This window comes from Panthera tigris, chromosome A1, assembly GCF_018350195.1.
Source record: "Panthera tigris isolate Pti1 chromosome A1, P.tigris_Pti1_mat1.1, whole genome shotgun sequence".
NCBI classification, from domain to species: Eukaryota; Metazoa; Chordata; class Mammalia; order Carnivora; family Felidae; genus Panthera; species Panthera tigris.
Genome location: NC_056660.1, coordinates 168,751,046 through 168,760,181, shown reverse-complemented (window position 1 = coordinate 168,760,181; position 9,136 = coordinate 168,751,046). Strand labels below are relative to the sequence as shown.

General features: G+C 43.1%; 1 long non-coding RNA gene across 2 annotated transcripts in view; it reads right to left on the bottom strand.

Annotated features, from left to right (window-relative positions):
• Positions 1–278: 278 nt before the first annotated feature.
• Positions 279–9,136, bottom strand: part of LOC122240217 — a 32,128-nt gene continuing 23,270 nt past the window's right edge. The window contains exons 3-4 of one of the 2 annotated variants that reach the window (XR_006219603.1): positions 6,377–6,431; positions 279–486 (exon numbers count right to left, since the gene is read on the bottom strand). This is a non-coding gene — a long non-coding RNA (uncharacterized LOC122240217). The remainder of the gene's footprint in view (positions 487–6,376; positions 6,432–9,136) is intronic. The other variant, XR_006219607.1, reaches the window with a different exon arrangement.

The following is a 9,136-nucleotide window of genomic DNA, read 5'->3' as shown; positions in this document are numbered from 1 at the left end:
AGGTCTTGGGAGAATCACTTAATCCCTGTAAGCCTCAGTGTGCACATCCATACAAAGGGCATAAACCTACCCTACATATCTATCTTAAAGGTCATAATGAAAGTTAAATGATATAAGACACCCAAAACTGACTAACAGAGGATAGAAGGTCACCTGGTTCCCACATTTGTCCTCAAAAAGCTATTTATTCACTAGCCACCAAAGAACAGTGTATCGATAAGAAATCTTTTCACTCCACATAATAGCCAATACAACTCTAAGTGGTTTGAATAAGAAAAGGAACTCATTAGCTCACATCTTTAAAGTCTAAGGATAAGGCTGGTTTCAGGCATGGCTTAGTCCAGAGACTCAAATCATGGCTTTGGATTCAGTTCTCTGTGTGTTGGACTTCAATGTTTTCTGTGCCTGCCTCACTCTCTGGCTGGCTTCCCTTGAGGCAGCAGGAGGGTTACAGCCCAAAGCCTGGCATCTGCATACCACCATAGTCTGTGGAATAATAACAACGACAACATTGGAAACAACAGCTGCTACTGTCTACTGATCTGTGCACTAGGTACCTCTTCTTTCTTTCTTTTCTTTTTTTCCTTATTGTATATACTTAAGATGTACCACTTAATGATTTGATGTATGTGTATGTTGTGAAGTATTCACTACAATCAAAGTAATATCCATCTCCAGTGCCTTTCTAAGCAATACATACACACAGGTACAGAAATAGATACAAATATATATGGGAGTATATCTGTATTGTATATACTTCTACAGTCTCATTGTGTCTATGTTACACAAGAAAAGGCTGAGACACAGGGGCACCTGGGTGGCTCAGTCAGCTGAGCCTCCAACTTTGGCTCAGGTCATGATCTCATGGTTTGTGAGTTGGAGCCCTGCATCGGGCTCTGTGCTGACAGCTCAGAGCCTGGAGCCTGCTTCAGATTCTGTGTGTCTCTCTCTCTCTGCCCCTCCCCCTCTCATGCTCTGTCTCTCTCTCTCAAAAATAAATAACATTAAAAAAAAAAAAAAACAAAAACTGAGACACTGAGAGGTTAAGTAATGTTCCCAAGGTTTTTCAGCTAGATGGTCGTGCAACTGAGACTCAGACCCAGTCTAGAGCTAACTTTTGTGCTTATAACTTCTCTGAAGAAGCCTCAACTAAGAGCTGCCAACAGGTCATTGTTTCTGGGTTATGTACCTCTTCTTGAACCAATCACTATGGGCTGCTGGGAACAGCATGTTGATTGGCTTGAAGCTATTAGCATCCACCCTGGAGCTGAGAGTCTGGTCAGTCCATTAACAGCACCCGGCTGACAAGGGTGCAGGAGTAGTTACCAAAAGGGACTGTTTAAAAGAAGAGGGTATGGATATTAGGCACGTTCCCTAAAGGGTTATGGATAGAAACTGTAGATGGAGCCTCCCAACAAGCTTACAATTTAGAAGGAAAGATAAACACGTATGCGGTACCACAGTCTAAGGTGCTCAACAACATCTCTTAACAACACTGCAGCAGATTGCTTACGGTCTACATGGGATCAGGGTGCCAGCACATGGGCTCTGATTGGTAAGGCCCTATTCTTTGCCTTCTCTTGCCCTCAGTTGCTCCCTTCCTATTTTTATCCATCCATCCATCCATCCATCCATCCACCCATCCACCCAACAGATCAGAGCACCAGCCTTGTGCCATGTATTGGCGACACTGGGAGTTCTGGAGTGAACAAGGTGGGCACACTCGCTGCTTACATCACAGAACAGTGGAGGAGCCACTGTTGCAATCACTGTGTAACAAGCCATTGCAATAGGGAGCTGTGGTTAGGAAAGCACAAGGTGATATACAAAGTCATATCAGAGGAATATAACCTAGGTGTGGGGTAAGAGGAAGTTTCTGGGAATAAATGACCCCTAATTTGAGACTGACAAGTTGGCTAAAAATAGAAGATGGAGATAGGATCCCAGAAACTCTGTCCTGTGAATACTCTGGCCAGCTGTCTTCTGTGAGCCTTACAGCAATGGCCTTCCCTGATGCCTACATCCTCAAAGCCTCCAGTACATTTCTTCTAAAGAAAAGTAAAATACGAGGGTAATGAACTGACTTACCTATGCTTTATTTTGGTAAGCTTGTGCATCACTGAATCATGCTCAGGGGTCTCAGGGGCTTAGGGGGTTGGAAAACTGGGTGAAAATGGAAGATCTTCCTTGCAGAGGGCAAAGAAGCTGAGCAAGATGGCTCCTGGGTCTCCTTTCCCTGATTTGACCAGACTGGCTCTTCTTGCATACTTTATATAGTGGAAAACATGAGCATATATTATTGGGGAGCTTAAAAATAAATTTTGAATGACTCTGAGATAGCATATGGATTTATTAGACAGAGTTCTTCAAATTTATTGTTCCAGAACATTTCTCTATATTCTAGCAATCAGGTCCTTGACCAAGAGTATAAGCATTATCATGACACAGTCTCCATGACAAAATCCAGATTCATCTTTTGTATTTCAATTACATGCCTTTTCCAGGAATTCAGCCCCCTAAGGCACTATCTGGATGTGGCAAGTAAGATATTGAAACCTGAGGTTTCAACATGTGCAATAAGATTTCAATAAAGAAAAGTGGACTTTTGCTGGGGGTGATCGGTGATGCTTTCACAGACGTGGGGGCCTCTGAACTGGGTTTTGCTGGTTATCAACAGTCATAGATAAGAAAGAGGAGGGCTTTCCACATGAAAGGGAAAAATGGAAAAAAAAAAATGGAGGCAGGAACACAAAGCATGTTTGGAGAACAGTACAAAGGATGATTTGGCCAGAGCCTAAGTACTGTGTGGAGTTGTTATATAAGATTAGACTAAAAAACTAGCTTGGATCAACATGGTAAGGTCCAAGAATGACAAATAATTCACCTTCCCTCCTGAGGACCTTTGTACTTGCTGTTTTCTCTATTCAGATGCTTTCCCCACAGATCTCCAGATAATGAGGTTCTGCTTGTTATGTAGGTCTTTAATCAAAGTCATTTCTTCTAAAAAGTCTACCTGGACCAACTTGTTAAAGCAGTTAGTTCCCTTTCTATCCAGCAACTCACTCTCTACCCATTACAACACTTCTTTTCCTTCATAGCACTAGGTTATCTTCTTCATTTGCTTGTTTTACTGCCTATCTTATCAAAAGCCATGAGAACAAGAATCCTTTCTATCTTGTTCACTGTCAAATCCCAACATGGCACATATTAGGTGCTCAATAAATATTTGTTCAGTGAGTGATTGCATGAGTTGTTCTTTCGTCAATGAATTAAGAGCTATAAGAATTTTTGAGTAAGGAAATGAAACAATCCCAGCAGTATACGAAAAAAGTTCATATGATAGCAGATTTTAGGATGGAAGGAGGCAGTATGAGATTAAGGGCAGGAACATCAATAGGAGGCTCTTTTAATAGTCCAGAAAAGGGCTCAGCTCCCAAACTCTGGCAGTGGCAAATGGGCCTGGATATATGGGCTGGATGAGAGAAGTGTGAAGATCAAATGCATGCCATTCTGGGACTGATTAGATATGGAGGGCGAGGCACAGCTGGGAATTAAGGGAATGGTGAGACTGTACTTGGAAAGAGAAACTTTGGGAAAAGGAACTAGCTTGGACAGAGTTCAATTTGAAGCATCCTGAGCTTTAAGTGACACATCATTTGGAAACGAAGTAGAAAATCAAGTAGGAAATGTGTGCCCTTGCCTAGAAAAAGGCACTAGGGGCAGAAATAAAGACCTGGTAGTTAATAGCTCAGAAGCGGCAGTTGATCCCTTGAGAGTGAATAAGGTCTCTGAGGGAAGGTACAGAAAGAAATGAACAGAGGGCTGAGAATAGTGTGGACGAGAAAAAGGATGGGGCACAGCAGGAATGGAAAGAGCAAATTGTAAAGAGAGGATTTCAAAGTAGCCGTAAGGTGCCAAGAGATGGAGGATGAGGATGACGCAGGTTGAAGACAGGAATCTCCCCCTTCTGTCCCTGCAAGAGGAGGAACAGTATTTAGTGCACTCTACTGTTTGTCATCATCAAGACCCTCTGCCGCATCACCATGCTTGCTAGAACCCTGTGGCTCCCCACATACAAATTCTGCATAGCTCCTCAGCAAGCACACCTGTTCAAAGACCCTCCATAATTTAAAAACTCAGTTGCTCTTTACTGCTTTCCCATATGTGGATTTTTTCCTTAATATCCCACACCTTATGGTTAAGATCTAGTTTGAATCTCTTAATTGCTAGACATCAACAGTAGAGCCATGCAAATCACAATAACCGTAGTAATAGTCCGTAACAGTTAATCATTTACACCTAATCTCATTAACATTGCTATTGCTTGTTATCACTGTGTACCTATTTTAAGGATATAAGAAGGAAAAAAAAAAAGATAATGACTTCTTTTTCCTTTTTCAAAGTCAGGAACTGTCTTTCTCATCCTCTCTGGAATGTGTCTCTATAGCCTTGTTTTTTTACTGAGGTCTCACTGAATTTCAGTGACAGTAGAATCTCTGGTGCAGAAAAAAAAAAAGAAAAAGAAAAACTCTGTAGCACCAAAATTATGCAGAAGCATAACTAAGGAAATTTAGAGCTTCTACCATCCCGTGAGGACTCCCCTACCTAGAGTCAAGTTAGGTGATACAACTGCTGCCCTACAGGACTTTAAAAATCAGAGTGATCCAACATCTCCTCAGTCAGCCACATTTATTGAGCACATGTTATGTGTATGCACAGAAAGTGTGAAGAGTATGAGGGGGGTTGACACCAGCCTTGGGCAGATCACGGGCCGGGGGAGGGGCAAGCCTGGTGCCATGATGATTGTGAGATAAGATGGAAGATGGGGGACCTGCAGCTTGTGCCCCTGAGCCCTAGCAGTACTTTGTAACCTGGCCACGGGCAGCAGATGAGGCAGATGGGCCACCAATGAGGACGGCGGGAGCCAAGACAAAAGCCAGAGAAGAACACGGGTCCATGTCATAGTCCTGGATTTTTTGGGCTCAAGACATTGCTCTTTACTGCTTTCCTGTATGTGGTTTTCTTCCTTAATACTCCACACTTTATGGTTAAGATCTAGTTTGAATCTCTTAATTGCTGGACGTCAACAGTAGAGCTATGCAAATCACAATAACCGTAGTAATAGTCCGAAGTAGTTAATCATTTACACCTAATCTCATTAACATTGCTATTGCTTGTCATCACTGTGTACCTATTTTAAAGGATATAAGAAAGAAAACATTGATTTGAGTACAAGACCCTATGGCTATGAACCAGAGTTATGTAGCCACTGAACTAAATTAGTCTTTCTGAGGAATGGGCATCATTTGGGACAAGAGGGAATCTGAGACCTAGTGCCCAAGAGAAAATTGCTTCTGTCCCATATTGGAAACTTGTTATTTGTCCAATATACATGTAGGGTGAGGATGTCGGTTGGTATTTAAAAATTAGGAAGAATATAGTTGTCATGTCTGTTTGAGGTCTCTCATGAGTCACTTGGGGATTTTTCTACCCTCTGAGATTTAGGTAAACTTTCCTCAAATATCCACCCTCACAACTAGGGATTATTGAGGGCCCACAACTACTATACTTTTCCAGGCTTATTTTTGATGGCTCTCTCTGACTCCACTCCTGCATCGATCCTCACCAAACCATGGATCTAACTTGGGTGCAAACCCTATCCCTCATCAACTCACATGAAATCCAATCACACAGAGTTCTATCATAATTTTTGTAGTTTTATTGAATATTTGTGGAGGGCAAGGGGCAATCACATCCACTCATTTCTTGAGTACCTACTGTGTTTTAGTTGCTGTCATAAGTGCTTTGGATACAACAGTGATAAAAAGACGAAATTCCTATCTCCCTACAATTTCTCATCAGTGAGACAGATAGATAATAAACTCCAAGAAGGGTGTAACCACCTGCCAGCTTCCTGTTCCCTAGTCATTCCACCCCTCCTCTTTCACTAGAGCCACTGTGTCATGCTCTGTAGCTTTCTGAAGACCATACTCTGATGCGTGACCTCATGGCCCCACCAGGTTGCTTTGTCTTTCACAGTCCCCCAGCCTTAGAATTCTAACAGACAAAAATGTCTCTGTCTTGTTACACAAGATTGTCTAAATCTATGGAGCTAGACTGGCAAGAACTCGCAGGTCCCCAGGCCACCCTGCTGCCAACAGGAACTTAGGATGGTGGATGGGACAATGAGATGAACATAGAAATTTGGGATCAGGCAGTTCTGGGGTCAAATTTCTGCCCCTTGCCGGTTGTACTACATTGGAAATATTCTTTAATCTTTCTAAGCCTTGATTTTTCTCATCTTAAAAATAGGACCATTAATAACTTCTCCTTAATGTGAGGGTAAAGAGTATATGTGATAAAACATAAAAGTTACCAGCACAGGATAGGTCTTCCAATATGACTAGTTTCCTTTGGGTTCTAGAGAGATTCTGCAGTAGACCAAGAAAAGGAATAAATCAGAACTCAGGACCAGACACAGAAAAGTCATATGGACCAAAGAGAGAAAAGGTTAGCACTTGATGCACTTTAAGGAGCAACACAAATATTTATAGGTCACCCCTAGCACCCTCTGGTGAGCAGTAGGGTAACTCGGTCCAATGTCATGAACTAGGTGGGAGATGTAACTAAACACCTCCTTCCCACAGACCTTGGAGCTATGCTTATAGCTCTCACTCCTGCTCCAACAATGCTGGTTTAAGATGGAACTGAACTAGAACTAAGCACACAAAAGGAAGTCATCAGTAAGCCAATGAGTGAGTAGCTGGCACGCAGAGAGAGAGAGGGCAAGGTGAGAAGACAATAAACATTGTGAGGAGAGTAGAGGTTGGATATCCCACCTAGCAAGTATGAAAGCCCCAAATATGCCCCAAGAGCAGAGGATGCCCAAGGTGGCCGGGGCTGGCAGAATTCTGACATTTAGTGTAGAAGCAGGCTACTGGCTCTTAGGGCATGGCCCACTGGGGTTGGGAAGCTGAGATTCTCAGAGTCTTCTTCAGCTTTCAAGGGCTCCGAAAGGTCACCTAGTCCAGGAGTTCCTAAACACGGCCCCTGACATGGCACTACTGAATATGAATCCCCCAGGTTTGAGCCAGGCCAAACACTTAAATATTTCTTGGGTGATTCTTGTGGCTTGGGGTGGGGACCTGAGATTCTACATCCCTTTCTCTCTCTTTTTTAAAAAATATTTATTTATCTATTTTGAGAGAGGGAGAGAGAAAGAGCATGCATGAATGAGAGAGGAGCAGAGAGAGAGAGGGAGAGAGAGAATTCCAAGTAGGCTCCATGCAGTTAGTATAAAGCCCATTGTGGAGCTCGATTTCATGAACCCTGAGATCATGGCCTAAGCCGAGATCAAGAGTCAGACATTTAACCGACTGAGCCGCCCAGGTGCCCTGAGACTCTACATTTCTAACAAAACTCCCCGCAGATGCCTATGTTGCCAGTTCATGGACCATATTTTGGGTAGCAGGGTCCTAGACAGACTCCCCAACAGACGCTTGAATCTTTTCTTCTGTATCCCTACCAGGAAGTCATTTAACCTATACTTGATTATGTCCTGTGAAAGAAATCTCATTACTTCTGATGGGGCCCTTTCAAACTTTATCCCTCCTGGTTAAACACCTGTGTGTGTATGTGTGTTTCCCAAGCCCTGCTATTGATATTTCTAGCCTACTCTATCTTTTGGCAGTTCTGCCAGAAAATTCTTACGCATGTTTTTCTATCATTTATCTTTTTAAAGGTTATTGTATTAACTATAGGTTTTGGTTAGACAATATGGAAAATATATACAGAGAGAAGGAAAAACCTATAACCCTAACACTACCAACTAGACATACTTGTTCTTGAAATATTGGAACATTTCCTTCTAGTTCATTCTTATTGTGTTTTTTAATTTATTTTCTTTTATTTAGGGAGAGAGTGTGAGTGGGGGAGAGGGGCAGAGGGAAAGAGAGAGAGGGAGAAAGAGAGAGAGAGAAAGAGAGAGAGAATCTCAAGCAAGTACCATGCTCAGCATGGAGCCTGATAATGGGCTCCATCCCACAGCCCTGGGATCATAACCTGAGCCCAAATCAAAAGTCAGACGCTCAACTGACTATTCCACCCCAAGGCCTCTTTCTTATCATGTTTTAAAAATCTGATTCCAGGGCACCTGGGTGGCTCAGTAGGTTAAGCATCCAACTTCAGCTCAGGTCATGGTCTCGTGGTTCATGAGTTGGAGCCCCACGTCGGGCTCTGTGCTGACAGCTCGGAGCCTGGAGTCTGCTTCGGGTTCTGTGTCTCCCTCTCTCTCTGCCCCTCTGTCTCTCTCTGTCCCTCCCTTGCTCATGCTGTCTCTCTTTCTCTGTCTCCAAAATAAATAAACATTAAAAAAGTTAAAAATAATTTAAAAACAAAAAACCTGATTCCTGTGTCTTTCTTCCTCAGAGCTCAGAGAACAAAGCTCAGCTCCGTCTCTCCACTGTCTGGCAGCTTCGGGCAATGGGCAGCAGTTCTCCCCTGGCTGATGCTCCAATGCCTGTCTTTCTCCCTGACCTTGCAGCCCCCACTCCTTGCAGGAGCAAAGTTTGGGCAGAGATGAGAGGGAGGAAAACCCAGGCCCTCTGGGTGACATGGCACTGCTGGCACTCACTGAGCAGTGGGCTGTTTTTCAAGTCACCAGAATGGCTTTACAATGAGCCATTCTGTTTCTTTCACTTGATACTGCTTGTCACCAACAAGTAAACATTTTAAGTCATCTGTGACCACAAAACAGAATGCTTTTCACTTGAAGAGTAGACTGGCTCACAGCCAATCATATCTTCGCCCTCACTCAGTCGTGTTAGTGTTGTGATCCCCTGAGCGTGGGCTCATGTGTTGGAACACCAGGGTTGAAATCCTGGCTCCATCATTTGTTGCTAACTGAAAAGTTGGACAGGTTACTTAACCCCTCCATGCTTCAGTTTTCTCATCTTTAAGTGAAGATAATAATACCACCTACCCCACAAGATTACTCGGATTACATGTGTTAATCCATGTAAGGTTTTTAAAAAATTTTTTAATGTTTATTTCTTTTTGAGAGAGAGAGGGTGACACAGAATCTGAAAGAGCCTCCAGGCTCTGAGCTGTCAGCACAGAGCCTGACGCGGGGCTCAAA